At 36.8% G+C, this 20621-nt stretch overlaps 1 protein-coding gene and 1 long non-coding RNA gene across 13 annotated transcripts in view; one reads left to right on the top strand and one right to left on the bottom strand.

Annotated features, from left to right (window-relative positions):
• Positions 1–20621, top strand: part of LOC309619442 — a 670492-nt gene that overhangs the window by 118749 nt on the left and 531122 nt on the right. The window lies entirely within an intron of this gene.
• Positions 1–20621, bottom strand: part of MAST4 (microtubule associated serine/threonine kinase family member 4) — a 569187-nt gene that overhangs the window by 218434 nt on the left and 330132 nt on the right. Inside the window, exon 5 of one of the 12 annotated variants that reach the window (XR_014238618.1) lies at positions 4467–4612. The exons of the other annotated variants lie outside the window; for them this stretch is intronic. The gene's annotated coding sequence lies outside the window, so the exon portion shown is untranslated. The remainder of the gene's footprint in view (positions 1–4466; positions 4613–20621) is intronic. 12 annotated transcript variants of the gene reach the window in all.

The raw sequence follows: 20621 nt of genomic DNA, 5'->3' as shown, positions 1-20621 counted from the left end.
GTTGGCCCAAACTTGTCTGCCTTAACAACAGAATTTATATTGATTTTAACCCTGATATTCCAAGTTCTACTAAACAATACAAGAGGTGAAATTAAAGTCTGGAAAGACTAATGTTGCCTTTGTGGTCATAATATCTGCTCGGAATTCAAGCATCTTGTTTGAGCAAAAGAGAAAATGAGGGCTCACGCCTGTCTATTTCAATTAGCCAAGCAACACAAAGAGAATTACATGTTGTTAGTGTTGTATTTTCCATCTTCATCAATGTGTATTTTTAAAAGTTTTTTAAAAAGAGTGTATCCTATCTCATCTCCCTCACAGTCAACTTTTTTTTTTTAGCTTGTAAGAGCTGTCCCCCAAGTACAAATAAGTAAGCTGGGCCTAGGTGGCATCATGAATCCAAAGAAGAAAACCAAAAAGAGAATGCAGTCTGAAATACAAATATCACTTTTTTGTAATCTGAAAATCCTTCTCCAATTCCCATTTCTTCTGTTGAAAATTACAGTCTTTCGATGCAAATATAGGACCTTTTCAGGACACCAGGAATTGCTGAAATAAGCATCTTATAAAATCAAAGATCAATGAATTTTGCAACAATATCAAGTGATTGCTGAGGTATATACATGGAGATGGGTCACCTGAAAACACAAAATGCTTTCTATATGCTGAAAAACACATTTTAAACTATTTTCTCCTGAGCAGAACTTGAATTTTTAAATTTGTAATATTTTGGTTGATCACTATTACCCTTTAAAGAATTTCTAATTATAATTTTTATGTTTTTCTTTTAGTCAAATTTCATTTAGGAGGACATTCCCAAAATTTTTGAAAAATCTTGTTAATTTCTAGTATTATACTATAAAGATATCTAACTTGTAGCATTTGTGTCAATTTCATATACTTGAACCTATAGGCATTCTTACCCCATTTTACAAATGAGGAAAGGAGGCAGAGAAGTAGTAATTAACCTGCCCAAGGTCACCCAGCTAGGAAGAGAAGAGAACCTGTAATAGTCCGCTTTGGATAATTTATTGAGATCGCTTTCTGTAGCCTAATGAAGGATCAATTTGATGAATGTTCCTTAAGTATTGCAAAGTGCATTGGGAAAGTATAGTGTACATTTATAGCATATAACATTCAACAGGGATCCATTTAAATCCTAATTAACTTTACTTTTATTTTCTTGACCTAATATTGACAACATTATGTTAAAACATCTGCTACCTCCCCAGAAGCAAGTGCCTCTTAGACCAGTGTACTGAACATTTTTGGTTTTTAGGATTACTGAAGGACATCATCTGTTTCTGAACTAAATGGCACACTTGTGGTGGTTGACACGGCATCTTATCTCCTAGTACACACTCTGACACATCATAGTTACTCAAATTTGTTGTCTGAACTCAGACCTTTCCTGTTGCCAAAATAAGTAATTATCTTCATTCCCAACCCTCATTATTTCCATATTCAACCATTTTACCACAGTATTTATTCTCTGTCCCCAATATTCTTCCCCTTAATAGAGATTATTATTTATAAACATTTTATACATTTTGAATTTTTTTACTTTTTTGGGTTTTTTTTGTAACACCTAAAGTTTAACACTTAGTTAGCACTGTAAGATTAAATATATATGAAGGATCTATGACTTCAACTGCTTTAAGAACCCTATGATAGGGCTTCCCTGGTGGCGCAGTGGTTGAGAATCTGCCTGCCAATGCAGGGGACACGGGTTCGAGCCCTGGTCTGGGAGGATCCCACATGCCGCGGAGCAACTAAGCCCATGAGCCACAACTACTGAGCCTGCGCGTCTGGAGCCTGTGCTCCGCAACGGGAGAGGCCGCGACAGTGAGAGGCCCGCACACCGCGATGAAGAGAGGCCCCCGCTCGCCGCAACTGGAGAAAGCCCTCGCACAGAAACGAAGACCCAACACAGCCAAATATAAATAAATAAATAAATTTATAAAAAAAAAAAAAAAAAAAAAAAAGAACCCTATGATAAAACGACTCAAATTTATCTTACAAAAAAATGCCTTTCTTCTACTTTACTAAATTAAAATATTTACCTCAACTTAAACGTCACTTGCTCAAAGGGGTCTCCCCTGACCTCCCGACCTAAATTAGACCTATAATTATCTTCACCTAGAATATTCTGCTCTTTTCCTTCAGAGCACTTATCACAAACAGGGTAAATTTTAATTAATATATATTAATATAAACCCCCTAAGGGCAGGGGTCATGCCTTTTCTGTTCACCATTTTTATACTAAATGTTTACTTAGCACAGTGCTCACACAGAGAAGGCACTTAATAAGTACTTGACAAAGAATAGTTAACAAAGATAACTAAAAGTATAGTCACAGGGGTGAAGGCATCAAATTCAACTTCTAGAGATTATTTCTAGAAGGCTTAGTCACCATTCTTGACTAGAGAAATCAGAATCACTCTGGGCTATCTTGAGAAGTCCAGCGTGCCATGTTTTATTCAAGTCCATGCAAGCCAGTGATACAGATGGCATCATCTGTGAACAGCAATAATAGCCATGTAGCTTGCAAAGTGCACTAGAGAGCTACCTGGAGAGAGAGAGGCTGAAGTGGCTGGCCCTGGACCAGCCGCAGAGATGGGGAGAGACAACAAAAAGGCTTTGAGTATCAGAGGGTGAGAAAGGAGAAGTGTAAAGCCACAAATTTTGATAATTCTGTCATGCCAAACAGCAGAGAACCGCTCAAGAGGAATCTCTGATGACATGACACAGTTTTCATGTGAATATCAGCAATGCCTTATCCCCTCCCAGATAACCTAAAACTTGGAATCAGATTACACATCTCTCTTATCATGCCCACATTCTAACAGAACTCAGTCTTTGGTTCCAAGACAAATAATCCAAATCAGAAAATGACATGGGTGTTCATCTTCACCTTTCCTTTTCTACCTGCTCAGCCAACTTGGGAGCTCCGTCTTTGAGCAGGTTTAAGCCCTATAAGCCACCAGTCCTCTTCATCACCCCACCCCCTTCTTTACAAATGTGGGATTCAGAATGGATGGGACCTGTGACACTTGCCTTGTGGATGAGAGGGACAGTCACTTCATATGAGAAGCCTGTCATCTAGATACTCTTATTTTCCTTCATATTTTGCATGGGAGAGGAATTCTTTTTTTAAAAGTCCCCAGATAGCACAAGATAATTAAATAAATGTTAATGTATCTTTACCAAGTTCAGTCCCAAGCTTCCTCCTCACATCGTAGGCTGCTGCCTCGAAAAGAATCAAATTCTTGAGAACCAACATTAAGACACAAAATGTCTTATGATCTCAAATGATCTCAAATCCAAATTAAAATTCAACTTTCCTTTCCTGTGGGGCCTGAGCCTGGTTGGTACAAGCTTTAAGGGTTATTCTGTCTCCTGCCAGAGAAAATGCTTTGAAGGATGGAGAAGCATTACAGCAGGGAAGAGACTGTCCTATGGAAATTTCACTATAATAATTCTTCTAGAAAGAAAAGACTGCAGTGAAAATGGCATTGAGAATAACGTGAGCGGGAGGTTAGCTTCCAATATCTAGATGGCAAAGTGGAAAACTTAAAATACTTGAAATCCCTAAGTAATCAGAGAACAATGTTAACCCATTCCCTCATGATTTCCATAAAAGTAGAGACTGAAATTTGATGTGCTTTATGAGAAAATGCAGAAGAGAGAAATGTTCATACATTTTTTTCCTCGTGTGGAGATGGACACAGTATAGGAATTAAAAAAAAAAGCTGTGTTCCTTTATTTTAACGTTCCTTTGACAGGTCAGGATCAGGCTGAAACTCACGTCTGGTCCAAACCCTACAGGGACCATAAAAGTCATCCAGAAAAAAAAATATATCCGTTTTCCAGGGTCCTACTTCTTCTAAGGCAGAAACAACAATAAAGAATTCAGAGGTGAAAAGAATTAGCACATCATAAAAAATAGGAAAGAAAAATAAAATACTCTCACATTGACTGTCCCTAAGAGAATTTACTCACATACTTAAATTTATGCAGCAAGTTACCAGGAGCCTCATAAATACTGGACCCATAATCAAGCTGTAATCATTCATTTTATTTACATTTCATTAGGGGGCACTAAGGTAATGATTTTCGAAAGATTTCACTACAGCCAATGCAAAAGGAAGTAGACATCTTAAAGGGAGAGGGTATTAAAAGGGAATGGCATTTGTCCCAATGGCACAGAACTGTTAAAAACAACCTGTTTAAAAAGTTACTGTGTGCTTTTAAAAAGTTACTGCTTCCCCACTTATGATTGCATTCTAAATTATTTTTACTCCACGCATTGCATGTGAGATAAGACCCAAATCTATCTGACTAAAGAATTTAGACTGAACTTTGAGTATTACATGGGAAACAAACAAACTTCCATGAATTAGGGGCTGCTATGGTAATTTCCAATACACCTAGAACATTCGCCGTATATATTATGACTTGTCATTTACCGCTGGCAAAATCCATGACAACCTTTCAGGCACTTCTGTAGCAATCTGAATAGCTGCAGCAAAGGCCAGAGCAGCAATACACTGAATAAAACATCCAAGGCCTGCATTATTCCTTTGAAGGCTGTCAGCCATACATTTTGAATAACCTGAAATGAAGATCAAAAGGGAACAGAATTCATTTATTTATTTATTTTACCTGAGGCAGTGAATGAAAAGAAAGTAAAATTTAGGATTTTAAAAAAAAAGTTTAAATGTAGGCAAACATCAGTACTTTGTTCCTAAGATCCATAAAGTTCAATAATTTCCTCAAGGTCACAAAGCATGACACTGAGCTGTATAACTGAAGGCAAAGCAACAAAAAGAGTTAAAGAAAAAATAAAACCAGATATTCCTCCCTCTCTCTTCTCTTCTCAGTCACCTTCCATCTGACCTTCACCGACACAGTTCCCCCTGTATTCCGGTCATGGGCACCACCTCGGTTCTCTTCAATAATTTCAGCCTGAGAGTGGTTCCTTCTGTCTGTGGGGATTCCCTGGGAATCATTCACGTTTCTCTCTCTTTCCTCAAGCACGTTTTAAAGACAGGAAGAACGTGATAGACCTCAAGATGGGAAGGAGAGAGAAAGAGAGGCTGTGCTGTTTTGAAACGATTCTAGCTAACATGCAGATATTAGTTTGATATAAGCTTTCTAAGCCATTTTTTTAATATATAGCCAAAAGAATATGGTTACAGAAAAGTGAAGAGTAGAAATGATTGTTGAGTAGTTTCACATATAAGCTACGGCACAAGTTTAACGGCCCCATTTAAAAACCTGACATCACTTGCCAAATGATTCTGTACACAAGATAATTCAACTAACAAGATTCTGTATATAGAGTCTAACATAATTACCCAATTGATAAACTAAATATGATCCCAATGCTCAATGCTGGAAGCTACTCCCATGACAACAGAAGCAGATATTACTGTTGTCCCCATCTACCTGCCAGCAGGCACAAAGACAGCTGAGGGCAGCATCTCCTCCTGCCCTCCCTGGGTGGCCCGGGCCTCGGGGACTTCCATCACACAAGGAAGCCACACCAGCTGCACAGTGCCAGGACCTCTGATGGTCTCCATGGGGCTCAGGGATTAGGACCCGAGGGGTTCTGCACTACTCAGACAATTTGCCTGAGAGTACGTGTTCAGTCGGACTCTGTGGGGCAGCCTGGGAACTCACCCATCATTTCTGGCATAGCTTCCCTGGGGAAATGAGTTCAGAGGTCTCAAACAAGCATCTGAACATGAACTGTTCGAAAAGAGCTCATTTGAAAACCTGTGCCTGTTTAAGAAAAAGCAGCTAAATATGAGGCTCTCCCTCAATTGGAGATTCTGCCTCTAAGGATTTTTGTTTGGCCCTTTAAGTCAGTGAGACCTTGGGCCAGTGATTTTGTTTCTGTGAGTCTAAGTTTCACTCGTTTGTAAAATGGAGGTCATAACACTACCTCACCACCAGGAAGTAGTCATGTTCATGTATCTCTTTCCTCAGAGAAAAGTTTTAAAAGCCCAGGATATGACAGGCAGAATTCTAAGAAGACCCCAATAACTTACACTCATGTATACTCCCCCCCACTCCGTCCACTGTGGCCAGACCTGTCAAGATGATGGAATACCACACCAATGACTTGATTACTCATCAGCTGGCGCTGAGTTAATCAAAAGGAAATTATCCCGGGTGGGCCTGACCTGATCAGGCAAATACTTCAAGAAGGTGAAGCATCAGAGAATGGCTTCACTGGATCAAAGAAGGTGGAAGATACTGTGAACTCAGCAACTCAGCAATTGTAAGGAGCTGAATTCTGCTGACCATGTGAGCTGGGAAGAGAACAGAGCTGAGCCCTGCCCAGACTTCTGATGTCCAGAACTAGGAGATGATAAATGGGTGTTGTTTTAAGCCATTAAGCCTATGGTAATTAGTTACACAGCAATAGAAAACTGGTACAGAACACAGCTATAAATTCATGTGTCTATAACTACTGGGAAAAGAGGCATCAGAAGAAACATAGTATATACATACTACAAAGAAAAAGGTATAGGGAGGGGAGAGATTTGAGATGTATTGGGCCAGACACTCTCATAGGTGCTTTACAAATGTTGTCTCTTGTAAAGAAACAGTTTTATTTAGAAAGAAGTTCCAGTGTCTTCTATTACTCTAAAATAAAGTTTCAAATTAAAGCCAAATTACCACCAACTTAAAAGTTTATCATGACAGAAATCTTTTAACTAGTAAAAGGATATAATCCAAAGATGGCTTTGAAGATTTTTATTTTAAAATCTCTCAGAGCAACCAATGGGTAGGTGATTGTAACCTTTAAAACAACTATACAAAATAAGGTTACTGCTTATCATATAGGTCATTCAGAACCAATATTCTCTATTAATGGGAAAACTAACCCATTATTTTAGAAATAGATGCAACATAACATACATGGCAATGCAAAAAGCAATGAACTGCACCAAAACCATTCAGAATAAAATATAAATTGCAAACTTGTTTTTTTAAATAGCGAAATCAGAAAATACCTCATAATGCTTTAAAAATAGGAATCATACTCATTCACAGAGCAGAAAGTGAGAAGAGGGTTACCTGTACCTTAAAAAAAACTCAACATTTATGTAAGATATGTAATGTTAATGTCACCAGAACCCTTGAGGTTCCTTGAAAACTGAAACTGACTTATCAGAGAAGACCAGTGAATGCAAAGCATATCTTTGCTACTTCAGAATCATTTTGAAATTTCTACCATTCTTTATGCTCTAACTTTGATTCTTTAAAAAAAGAAGAAAATCATATGCGTTCAGCATAGCCTCCAAATATTTCAGAATGCTACTATAGGGAAAAGACAGCACTGTTCTTCTGTAAGCACACAACTCTCCTTATTGTCACTGATAGCCTGGCATTCCAGGAGAAAGAATGGAAATATTCAAATAAATACTAAAAAGTCTTAAGTACTATTAGCAGTAATTTTGGCTTAAAGACAGAATTTGACCAAGTGATTCCACCATGCAACGCTATTAAACAAATCTGCCTCTTGGAATTTGTTACTGTCTTAATTTTATGTAAATATATTTCAGCTGCTGTGCTACAGCTTCCATGAGATAATGACATCAAGATCTACTTGGGCACGTGAAACTTCCCTGAAGTCACTGCTCACTTTTTAAAAGCAGTAACAACTTTAGAACACAGGGAAGAATCTTTACATACTCTTTAATCTCAGAGTCTGACCTCTGTATTTCAACCAAAATGTGAACAGGCAGGTTTTACCAGAAATGCTAACTACAGTTTCCATTCATAAGTGCTTGCTCTGGGTGAGCACTTGACATGCGTTATCACATTTAATTCTATGAGGTGATACTACTCATCAACCTCATTTCACTGGTAATGAAATTAAGACCTAGAAAGGTTATTTAACTTGTCTAAGGTTAAGTGGGGTGGTAAGTGGTAGAACTGGGATGGCCAGTCTTCAAAGCCAAAATAAGCAAGCAATCCTCAGGTGAACTATCTTTCATGACAGAATTACCCTTAATGAAACATTTGAGGTATGACATCTATCATGGCTACTTTACCATGACAGGGAGAAATCAATGGAAAATTTTTGTATGTATGTAAGCCAATAATCCAACAATTCTGGATCTACAAGGGAACAGCATACGTGCGCCCTCCCACTTACATACAGAGACACACTTTCATGCTGGTATCAATAACAGAGTGTTACCTTGAACTGCATGTAAGCTACTAGCTATTTAATTATACCTAAATAAATGTGTAATGTGCAAATTAGACAATAGTTATATTAATTTCTAAACATAAAGTAAAATGACATAATTAATCCAAGACCCAAAAGAAAATCATTAAGAAAGTTAACTGAGAACATAAAGTTATCTCCAACAGCTTTTGTCATACAAGCTAAATTACAAGGGTAATTATGAAATACGTGCACACACAAACTTGTATACGTGACAGTCTGGAATATAGAAAACAATTACTCTATTCTTACCAATGTAATTTAGAATCAATTGTGAAAGCTAATTTTTTTTTTTATTAAAGTACAGTTGATTTACAATGTTGTGTTAGTTTCCAGTGTATAGCAAAGTGATTCAGAAATATACATATACATATATATATATTCTTTTTCAGATTCTTTTCCATTATAGGTTATTATAAGATACTCCTGGAAATCCCCACCCCTTCTCCAAAATAGTTGGAATAATCCTGCCACTTGTTAGCCTATGGAATTACCCAGCCCATACAAACTAACCACTCTATATTTCAGGGCCTCTCGCCTTCCGAGACAGCCTGCCCTCTGTCTGTGGAGTGTGTGTCTCCCTAAAAAAACCTGCTTTCCCACTTAGTTCTGCGGGTAGGGCCCCTCGCCTGCTGCTCGTATCCCTCGCAAGTGTCCTATATTAATAAATCTACTTCTTGCCTAAAAAAAATAAAAGATATTGAGTATGCTGTGCTATACAGTAGGTCCTTGTTGTTTACCTATTTTATATATAGTAGTGTGTATAAATTAATCCCAAACTCCTAATTTATCCCTCCCCCACCCTCCACTGTCCCCTTTGGTAACCATAAGAGTGTTTCCTATGTCTGTGAGTCTATTTCTGTTTTGTAAATAAGTTCATTTGTATATTTTTAGATTCCACATATATGTGATATCATATGATATTTGTCTTTCTCTGTCTGACTTACTTCACTGAAAGCTAATTTGTATCATTTTATATACACTTCCAGTATAATTGTCAGTATACAAATCCAGATTTTTTTGCTGCAAATTAAAATAGCATATTAATCAACTATTTTACATATAGATCTAGAAAATATGTTTGTAATGGAGACAACAAAAGGTTATATCTCATATACAAGAAAATGTACAAATTGATAAGTATACACTCCCAGAGACATAATGGCAAATATATGAATAAATATTTCTCAGAAAAGAACATCTAAACAGGAAAATAAAACATAAAATGTTTTGTTAGTGAAATACAAATTAAAGTAACAATGAAATATCACTTTACACATAAAGTGGCAAAATATAAACAGTATTAAAATACCTATTCCTTGTAGGGATATGGAAAAATATGGTTCTTTTCAAATCATTAGCTAGTGGAAATACATGCATATATTATTTCTTCTCTCTGGTTCAGTTTGGATATTTTCTATTAACCTGTCTTCTAATTTACGAATACTGTCTTCTGCTGTGTCTAATCTGCTGTAAAACCTATTCAAAAAGTTCTTAATTTCAGACACTGTATTTTTCAGTCATAAAATTTTCTATTTGCCTTTTTTTCCACAAATTTCAATTCCTTGGTGAAACTTTCCAATTTTTTCTTTTTAACATATTAGTCATGTTATTTTTAAGTCCCTATATTCTATTCAATCTTTGGGGCAAAATTCCAACTATAAACTATGTTCTCTTTCTTTTCTCGTGTATTTTGGTCATATGGGCTTGTCTCTTAGGATACTTACAACTTTTGATTATCAGGTGTTGTGTAAAAAAAAATTGAAGAATCTAAGTCAGTGTTTCCCCCACCCCACCCACAGCATTTTAATAACACAGATATACTGTATATCTCTTTATGTGTTGTGACCTTTAAAAAACACAAACCACTGTAATAGTCAATATTTTTTCACCACTTAGGAACCAAGGTTTACCCTCTTGGGAGAGATATTACCCACCTTGAGAACACATGCTCTAAATAATGTCATCTTCTACCAAAAAGGGTTACTCTTCCTCTTCTAGACAGAGAATGAATCACATTTAATCTAATCATAGCCTGAGCTGATTCAAGGTTATTGCACTTTTTGAATGATTTAGCCTACTTCTGACTGGCCTCTGTTCCTACACTGCAGGCCCTCTAGGGCATTCAACTGATGGTTTGGTGGGTTTTGACCCAATTCCTCTCTAAACTCATGACTAGAGCATAGAAATTAGCATCCTCACTGTAGAACCAATCAAGAAAGAGTTCTGATTAAAAGGGATCAGTCCACTAAATTCAGGCAATATACTCATTTCTTGAAGATATCTCTCTTTCTGGATGGCAAGCAATTCTTCATTAAATATGAACAGAACACTATGTGACAAAATTACTATGTAATGTAAGAAAAATGTTCACTTTTATGTCCCTTTTAACTGTAGTATTTCTTACACTAGAGAGTGTATTTTACACTAACAGTCTTTCACTTCACAAGGCACTAGAAGCATTCCAGGAGCAAACCATCTACCATGATTGTTATGTAATGCTTACTTGAGAATAGGGTTCAATGTGATATGACAGTTAAAAAAGAGATAAAGATACTGAAGAATAAAAATTGTTATTTGTACATGATATAATTTTATGTCAAGAAAGCCAAACAGAATCAATTGAAAACCTATCAGAGTTAATAAAAGAGTTAAGTAGCCTGGATAGATCCCATATAAATATATAAAATCTAACCCTTTTGCTACCAGTAATGAAAACAAAATGTGATTTAAAAAATTCTATTTATATATAAAAAAAGTTAAAAATACTTCAAGGTATCTTAATGAGAAAACTGTGATCTGTAATAAAAAGGAAAAAAAAAACACTTTACAAAGAGAAGCTATTATCAGTATGGTTAAGCTGAGTATAATAAACATTTCTAGAATGAAAAAAAAGATACCATAAGATGACACTTCCCTCTAAATGAAATGTATATTTTTAATATTCCATTTAGGGAAATGTGGCATGGTGAGGTAACCTCAAATACAATTCTAACATTTACCTAGAACAAAATGAATAGGTGAAAAAAAAAAGAGATGAGCCTATCAAATAAAAAACCTGAAGAAGAATAAACATGAAAATATATGTCTACAGTTGCTAAAAAGAGTGTGGTACTGGTTAAAGAAAACACAGAGCACAGAAAGAAACAAGATATTACGGGACATATATTAAATATGATGAGGTATAACGAATCAGCAGGGAGAGAATTATTTAGTAATGGGAGAAGGGAGTAACTGGATAGCAAAATAGGAAGAAAATGTTATCCTACTATGTACAGAATAGATTACAAATCCATTTAGACAAGAAACGTTTTGTGCCTGTTTGTGCAATACACTTAGGTATTGGAGATTCAAAAGTGAAAAGACAGTCTAGTAGTATAATAAATGAGGTAGCACATGTGAAAGTGCACTGAGGTCCCCCTGATCCCTTCTAGTGGGAAATATTTTGCTATGCTAATTTGAGTAAGCACTGGTGAAACTTACAAGGTGCTACGTGTGTCCTATTACTGCATGTCCCAATGCCTTCACACCCAAACACACAGTGCCTGACACACAGTAGATGCTCAAGTGTTTACAGAATAACAAATTACAGTAAGTATTTTAAAATAATATGAGTACTCTTCTGTGTGTGTTTCTCTTAGAAAAGCCTGAGCTCTCATCCTTCCACTTCCAATGAGGGAAAGTCTACTGCGATTTGTCACTGGTAGAATGATTAGAGGGAAAGAAAGCAAGGGAGGAGATTTCATTAAAGAAAGACATTTTTCATGTTTTTCACTTTATGCCAAGCACTGTACTCAGAAGGAGAGAGAAGGTCAAAGCAAAAGGGACAGAGTAAGTAAGAAATGGAAGAAAGTATTTCTGAGTAGCAAAGAAGATATTGCTAAAGATTGCGAGCATAAGACCAAAGACCCAAACACTTCAGTTTTGTGACTTTTTAAAAGGAAAGACAGGCAGCATAAGAGCTCAGAGATGAAGATTACCTAAGAAAAAGACATTTCTGGGAAAAGAAAAAACACTTTTTCATTTGCTTATATTATGAAGTCATTTTATTTGTTTAACACACCTACATCATGTTTCATAGACACAAGGAACTCTTCCAGGTGTTTTTACAAATATTATTTCATTTCATATTTCTCTATACTGATGAAAGACACTGAAGACACTAACAAATGGAAAGACACACTGTGCTCACAGATTGGAAGAATTAATATTGTTAAAATGACCATTCCACCCAAGGCAATCTATAGATTCACTGTAATCCCTATCAAAATGCCAATGGAATTTTTCACAGAACTAGAAAAAATAATTTTAAATTTTCTTTATGGAAACATGAAAGACCCTGAATAGCCAAAAACAATCTGAAGAAAGAACAAAGCTAGAGGTATCATGCTCCCTGATTTCAATCTATACTGCAAAGCTACAGTAATCAAAACACTATGGTACTGGCACCAAAAAAAGACACATAGATCAACAGAACATAAAGAAGAGATAGCCCAGGATGAACCTACTTATGCGGTCAATTAATCTACAACAAAGGAGGCAAGAATATACAATGGAGAAAAGACAGCCTCTTTAATAAACAGTGTTGGGAAAACTGGACAGCTGCATGCAAAAGAATCAAACTGGACTACTTTCTCACACCATATACAAAAATAAACTCAAAATGGATTAAATAATTAAATGCAAGACCTGAAACCATAAAACTGCTAAAAGAAAACATAGGCAGTATGCTTTTTGACATGGGTCTTAGCAATATATTTTTGAACATGTCTCCTCAGGCAAGGGAAACAAAAGCAAAAATAAACAAATGGGACTACTCAAACTAAAAAGCTTTTGCACAGCAAAGGAAACCATCAGCAAAACAAAAAGGCTGCCTACTGAATGGGAGACAACATTTGCAAACAATATATGAATAAGGGGTTAATATCCAAAAATATATAAAGAATTCATAAAACTCACCATCAAAAAAGTCCCAAACAATCAGATTAAAAACTGGGCAGAAGGGCTTCCCTGGTGGCGCAGTGGTTGAGAATCTGCCTGCCAATGCAGGGGACATGGGTTCGAGCCCTAGTCTGGGAAGATCCCACATGCCGCAGAGCAACTAGGCCCGTGAGCCACAATTACTGAGCCTGCGCGTCTGGAGCCTGTGCTCCGCAACAAGAGAGGCCGCGATAGTGAGAGGCCCGCGCACCGCGATGAAGAGTGGCCCCCACTTGCCGCAATTAGAGAAAGCCCTCGCACAGAAACGAAGACCCAACACAGCCATAAATAAAATAAATAAATACATACATACATAAAAAATAAATAAAAAACAAAAAAACTGGGCAGAAAACTTTAATCAACATTTTGCAAATAAGACATACAGATGGCTAACAGGCACTTAAAAATATGCTCGCTATCACTAATCATCAGGGGAATGCAAAGCAAACTACAATGAGATATCACCTCACACCTGTCAGAATGGCTATTATCAAAAAGACAACATGGGACTTCCCTGGTGATCCAGTGGTTACAACTTTGCCTTCCAATGCAGGGGGTGCAGGTTCCATCCCTGGTCAGGGAGTTAAGATCCCACATGCCTTGCAGCAAAAAAAACCAAAACATAAAACAGAAGCAACATTGTAACAAAATTCAATAAAACTTTAAAAATGGTCCACATCAAAAAAATCTTAAAAAAAAAATGACAACAAATAATGTGTTGGCAAGGAAGTGGAGAAAAGGGAACCCTCATGCATGGTTGGTGGGAACGTAAATTGGCACAGCTGCTATGGAAAACAGTATGACGATTCCTTGAAAAAATTAAAAACAGAACTACCACGTGATCCAGCAAATCCACTCCTGGGTATTTATCCAGAGAAAATGAAAACACTAATTTGAAAAAATATATGCACCCATATGTTCATTGCAGCATTATTTACAATAGCCAAGATATGAAAGTTACCTAAGTTTCCAACGGTAGATGAATGGATAAAGATGTGGTATATATACACAATGGAATAATATTTAGCAATAAAAAGTAATGAAATCTTGCCATTGGCGAAAACATGGATGGACCTAGAGAGTATTATGCTAAGTAAAATAAGTCAGAGAAAGAGAAATACTCTATGAGTTCACTTATATGTGGAATCTAAAAACCAGATGAACAGACATAACAACAGAAAGAGAGTCATAGATACAGAGAATAAACAGGTGGTTGCTGCAGTGGCGGTGAGGAGAAATAGGTGAGGGAGATTAAAAGGTACAAACTTCTAGTTACAAAATAAATGAATCACAGGTATGAAATGTACAGTGTGGGGAATACAGTTAATAATAATATCATATCTTCATAGGGTGACAGATGTTGACTAGACTTATTGTGGTGATCATTTTGAAATGTATTGAAATGTATAGAAATACTGACTCACTATGTTGAACACCAGGAACTAACATACTGTTGTAGGTCAATTATACTTCAGAGACAAGCAAACAAAGTCATAGAAAAAATATTAGATATGTGGTTACCAGAGGTGGGGGGTGGGAGAGGGGGAATTGGAGGAAAGTAGCCAAAAGGTACAAACTTCCAGTTATAAAATAACGAATGTTCACTAAACGTATCGTGGTAATCATTTCCTGATGTATATCATGCAAATCATTATGCTGTACACCTTAAATTTATACAGTGGTGTTTGTGAATTATTTCTTAATGAAATTGGAAGGGAAAAATAAAACATCTCTCATAAAGAAAAAAAAAAGACTTCTAGAGGGACAAAATAATAGAAAGGTTCACAAAAATGTAAGCTCATTAAGATGAATTTAATTAAAGGACATGACAATGTAATGATATAAAAATAAATTTCATTTATGCAGCATAAAAAAAATCACTAAATATTATTTAATTTAATCTTTATAGTAACCCATGATTTGGATGCCATTATGACCACGTCCACTTGACCAAGACCATGGACCTATTAATTGGTAAAGACAGGATTTGAATTCAGGCTGTTATAAATAAATTCCCAGTGATAAAATTTATCCCAAGTGCACGACCCCCAAATGAACACTTTCTCCTTTTAAGATGAGACTAACAGAAAAACAAGAAATAAAGGGAATAGTCAAAGGAGAGATGAAGACCAGAGTTTTAATCCTCTTTTTATCAATTACCAGCTATGAGACCCTGGGCAAGTTAAATAAACTTTCTGGGCCTTGGTTTTCACATCAGTTAAATGGAGATAATACAATTTAGCCTCAGAATTAAGGACTGAGAAAAAAATGTCTATGGGGAAGCACCTGGGAACTAAGGGACACAAAGCTGGAACAAGGGCAGCAAATGTAGCTACGGCTGCATTAGTATTGAGCATCATACTAAGTACTGAGCGGGCAAGGCATGCTGCGGGGTCCCCCAGGACAGAGAGGAAAGAAAGGACAGAACTGGAAAGATGACTCAGAGAATTTAAAGGAGTTGAGGGATAACTAGGTTGGAAAAGGGTAAAAGGGCAGATTCAGAGGGCAGCAAGGAGGTTACAAGGTTACAATATAATTGACTCCACAGGCACCTTGGAAGATGGTACTTCCCCTCGTAAAAGAAATAGTAATAAGAGTACACCAACTTCAGGACTTCCCTGGTGGCGAAGTGGTTAAGAATCTGCCTGCCAATGCAGGGGACACAGGTTTGAGCCCTGGCCTGGGAAGATCCCACATGCCTCGGAGCAACTAAGCCCGTGCGCCACAACTACTGAGCCTGCGCCCTAGAGCCCACGAGCCACAACTACTGAGCCCACGTGCCACAACTACTGAGCCTGCGCTCTAGAGCCCGTGAGCCACAACTACTGAAGCCCACGCGTCTAGAGCCCGTGCTCCGCAACAAGAGAAGCCACCGCAATGAGAAGCCCGCACACCGCAACGAAGAGCAGCCCCCGCTTGCCACAACTAGAGAAAGCCCACACACAGCCAACAATAAATAAATAAATAAATTTATTAAAAAAAAAAAAGAGTACACCAAAAACACTGCAGAGTATCAAAATCTAAGGACTAAGTTGAAAAATGGGGAAGCCTCTTCTCAGACCTTTACCTGTGTACTCTGTATGTAAATTGAATAACAAATTAGATAGTTTGAACACTTTTCTTCTCATACTAGTATTCTATTAGATGTCAGCAAACATTCACTGGTGCCTGGCATATGCCACACTCCATGCAGAGCATTTTTGATGCACCATCTCATTAAATCCTCGTAACAGTCCTATTTCCATCATTCCCATTTTAACAGAGGCAAAGTCACATAGCTGTGGAGGGGCAGAACTACACTGGAAGATACACTTACTTTCTGAAAAAAGGCATTTGATCTTAACTAAATATTATAGTTACTGTTTTCAAATACAGAGGTTTGGGGGAAAATCTTTAGAGAAAACCGGGAATCACCAAGTCAAGCGTGCCATGTTTCCACTCACTACAGAAGTCCACCACATGTTAACTCATTAACTCCTGGTCTGCAGACATTTTTCCCTACCCTGCCCTTGGGACCCCTCCTGGGCTGCCGGGTTAGTTTACCTGCAGTAGGTGAGACAGATCAAAGCAAGGCTGGATTTTGAATAAGAGATGACCAAAGCCAAATACAAAACAACAACAGCAACAGCAGGAGCAACAAAACCCCACAAAGCTTAGGTCCAAATAATTATTTCGGTAAAGTCATTATGAAGACAAGGATTAATTAAACCCAGGCTCACTCATTTTAAGTATAAATATTAAATTAGACTAGTTATAAATCAAGTTATATCCATTAACGCACTAAAAGTACTTTGCACCAACTCTGGCCCTTCATATATTCTATGCCAGTGTTCCTCAAAGCGGAATCGAAAAATGATTCTTAGGGAAATATGAATATTTAATACATTAAACATTTTTTATTGACATTTCATTGATGCTATGTAATGACTATCCTTTAATTTCAGACTGCTCGATGGTTTCAGTGCCATATTTCCATCTGTGTTAATGATCAAGTTGGCCAAGTAGTACTATTTCAACTGCCCTGAGCTAACGAGAAAAGATCAGAGGCCCAAGTACACAAGTAAAGTGAGGGCTAAATGGTATCACGGAGCAACATGGAACCATCACTAAAGGCTTTTTTATCAGAAAAGTCATAGACCTGAGCTTCACACTGCATACGCTTAACATGCTAACTCAAAACACAAGCAAATGAAGGAAGCAGGTACCAGAGCAGTATGTAATCTTGATATTGTCATTTTAAGTGTTACTCTGCAGTGTTGTAATATTTGTTTTAATTTGTTTTAGTTGTAGTGATAAAACTGTTAAATGCAAGTTTGTACCTGACTTTTCCTTTCATACATAATTATCATTAAAATAAATATATGTAAGTCAACATTGTGGGTGTGAAAATTTTTCTCTTTTAAAAGAAGTTTACACATCATTCAATTTAGAGGAACACTTCTAAATGCATGGTCACAAACTACATTGGTTTGGGAAGCACTGAATCAGTCAGCATTCTCCATAAGCTGCCACTGTGCTATCTGTACTCCTTATAGAACAAGCGTGAGGCCAAGTGCCTTACCACAGGGAGCTCAAATTTTAGGTAGAGAGAAAAGGTCCCTTTGAGAAAAACAAACTAAGCCATCTTTTTTTTGGTCATGCTGCGCAGCATGAGGGATCTTAGTTCCTCGACCAGGGATCGGACCTGTGCCCCCTGCAGTAGAAGCTCAGAGTCCTAACCACTGGATCACCAGGGAATTCCCAAAATAAGCCTTCTTAATGAGGCTCTTGAGAATCAGATGAAAGCTATTAGAAAACACACACACGCACACACGTTTACATATAACTCCAGGGAATTCATAGATTCCAGAAAGCTGTTCACAGCTCCTAGGATGAGAACACCTAAATAATCAGAGAATAAGAATAATTTACAAAAGGCAAATTATTCTATTTAATTAGTATGTGGAAATGAGACGATGACATGCAACCAGGAAAGAAATAAGTGGGGACCAAAAAAATTGAAAATAACTTGCTAGATCAGTAAAAGAATTAGGAACAACTATTATTAATAGTTTTGGCTGGGGAAATTTTGCTCAAATACAAGTATATACAATTCCAAATCTCATGATCTCACTTTCAAGGAGTCAAAATACAAAAATCTCATCATCACTGAAATATTTTTATTCATCAGAAATTTAACTACATAAGAGGGGCATGTAAGTACAATATAGGCATAAGGAGTTACCAGAAATATAAGTACTTGGTTTACTCCAACTAAAGAGATATAGACAGAATCTACAGATGGTTAAATGTAGTAATAAATGATAATAAACTTGAGATATGCAAAGGATTGGTCATATTAAGCTCTGAAAGGCCAAAGAAATCTCTGGCTTCCCAATGTATTTGATTCATTTTTATATGAGAATTAAAGGATGAAACTATCAGATTAGAAATAATTATGAAGAGATATGTTTACTGGTTGCAAAAGAACCACTAAGTAATACTTTGAAAACCCCAACACAATGTTTTGTTGAAATTTATTTTAACCAAGTGCAGACTTTGAATAAATAAAAGGATTTAATTACTAAATTTCATGGTTTGTCATAGAGAAAATATCAAATTTCACTCTATCAAAGATTAACAGAAAAATCATAATAAAAACTGTGCAAATTACTTACATAGCTTAAGTAGATATCAAAGATTGCAGACATGCTCTGAGGAACAGAACTAATTGTCAACCCATGACCCATGCATAGCTAATTATCAACCCCAAAACGGAGAAAACCTTCATTGCCTATTCAGTTTGTACTGCAGCTTTCAGATCAAGGTTTCATCATTTCTGGTCATAAATAAGAACCAGCCATGCAGGGAATTTAATTCAAAGTGCAAGCACAATTTCAACACAAGTTTATTTCATCTCTTTTTTTCTCCAAATTTTTTTTTCTCCAAATTTCTTATTTTCATGAGAAAACAAACTACATTATTTCTTGAAATGCACAACCTGCAGTGTGGCCCAGAGTTCTCGGTCACCTCCAGTTCTGAAATCACACTATCCAGCTACGAGAATAAAGTCTTCTATGGAGAATGCATCTTATGAAATTACTATTTGAGTGAGCAAACTAGAGGTTAAAACAAGACATTCATTTCTAGGCTTGAACGCCTCTTTCCAGTCCCAAGAATTCCCAGCGAAAAGGCCAATCTCTTATAAAACTGAAGAGGTTTTGTCATCTTTCCCAGTAAATGTGACAGAGCTTTTCCTGATGAAGACTTCTTACTTACTCATCTCCAGAAACCTCTCAGGTAATTGAAGTGTGACAAACAGACCCATCTATAAAAAGCCCTCATTGATTAAGATTTTATGTACAGCAATTCAGAAGGGATAGTTAATGGAAGGCAGTCAGGGTGTTCTATTTCTCACCAGCTAGGTTATTATTTGAAGATAGTCTCCGTACCATCACCACCCCTGAAAAAAAAAAAAAAAAAAAAAGAATGCTGGATACTAACCTCATTTTATAGTGTCTCCATAATTTTCTGAAGATAACAATGGACTCAGGGCTCCTTCCAAGATGTCTTTTAAACACCTGTGATACCATCTAACAGGAGCACCATGTGTCAGTACTCCCATACTGGCTGGAATTTCAGTGCGAAGTCACTAGAGTCCCGCATTTGAGAAACTGGATGCTGTCCCTTTTTTACAGTATCTTAATATACACATGCCTTCCTGACAGCAACACTGCCTTCAATATAATCTGAATATTTCTGGTGATGGAGGCCAGGGAAAATATGGATAAATAAAACACAAATAATTTTCAAACTTTCTAGATTGCTTCAGATTAACAGCTAGAAGTTAATAAATGAAATCCAGTGTAATGTCATGCCCAATCCTGTTTTATCTACAAGTGACAACTATCACTTCATCAGGAATGTGGTAAGAAAACTGTTTGAGTCAGAGTTAGCGGGGCTCCTTTCACGAACTTCACCATTCCCCCATCCTCGCTAGCTAGCTAAAGAAATATTACTTATCCAAAAACAATGCAGAAATTCCTCTCCCACCTCAAGAATCAGGATCCTGATAAACACCAAGAAAACTGATGAAATCGACAGTTTGGGGGCAAAAATACAGTAATGGGAACTGAGGATAGGAGTGAACCTTTAAAAAGCCTTGGTAAATATTTGAAACCCCTTAAAAATAAAATAAGGAAAAGCATACTCCATGAGAAAATACATTTTATACACTTTTAAGTAAGTATAAATGGATGGCATTAATTGCCTTCTAAGTTCCTCAAGCAGTAGATACCTTTTAGGATCTCACACCATTGTGACGTTAAATGAGACACTTAAAAAATGACGTCCGCTTGTCATAGATAAAATAAATGCTAAGAAGCTATATTTCCCTTAAATCTGGACCTCCATG

The sequence above is a fragment of the Balaenoptera borealis genome, assembly GCF_965194805.1.
Source record: "Balaenoptera borealis genome assembly, chromosome: 2".
Classification (NCBI taxonomy): Eukaryota; Metazoa; Chordata; class Mammalia; order Artiodactyla; family Balaenopteridae; genus Balaenoptera; species Balaenoptera borealis.
The sequence above is the reverse complement of the archived record's forward strand: the minus strand, read 5'-3'. Positions and strand labels throughout refer to the sequence as shown.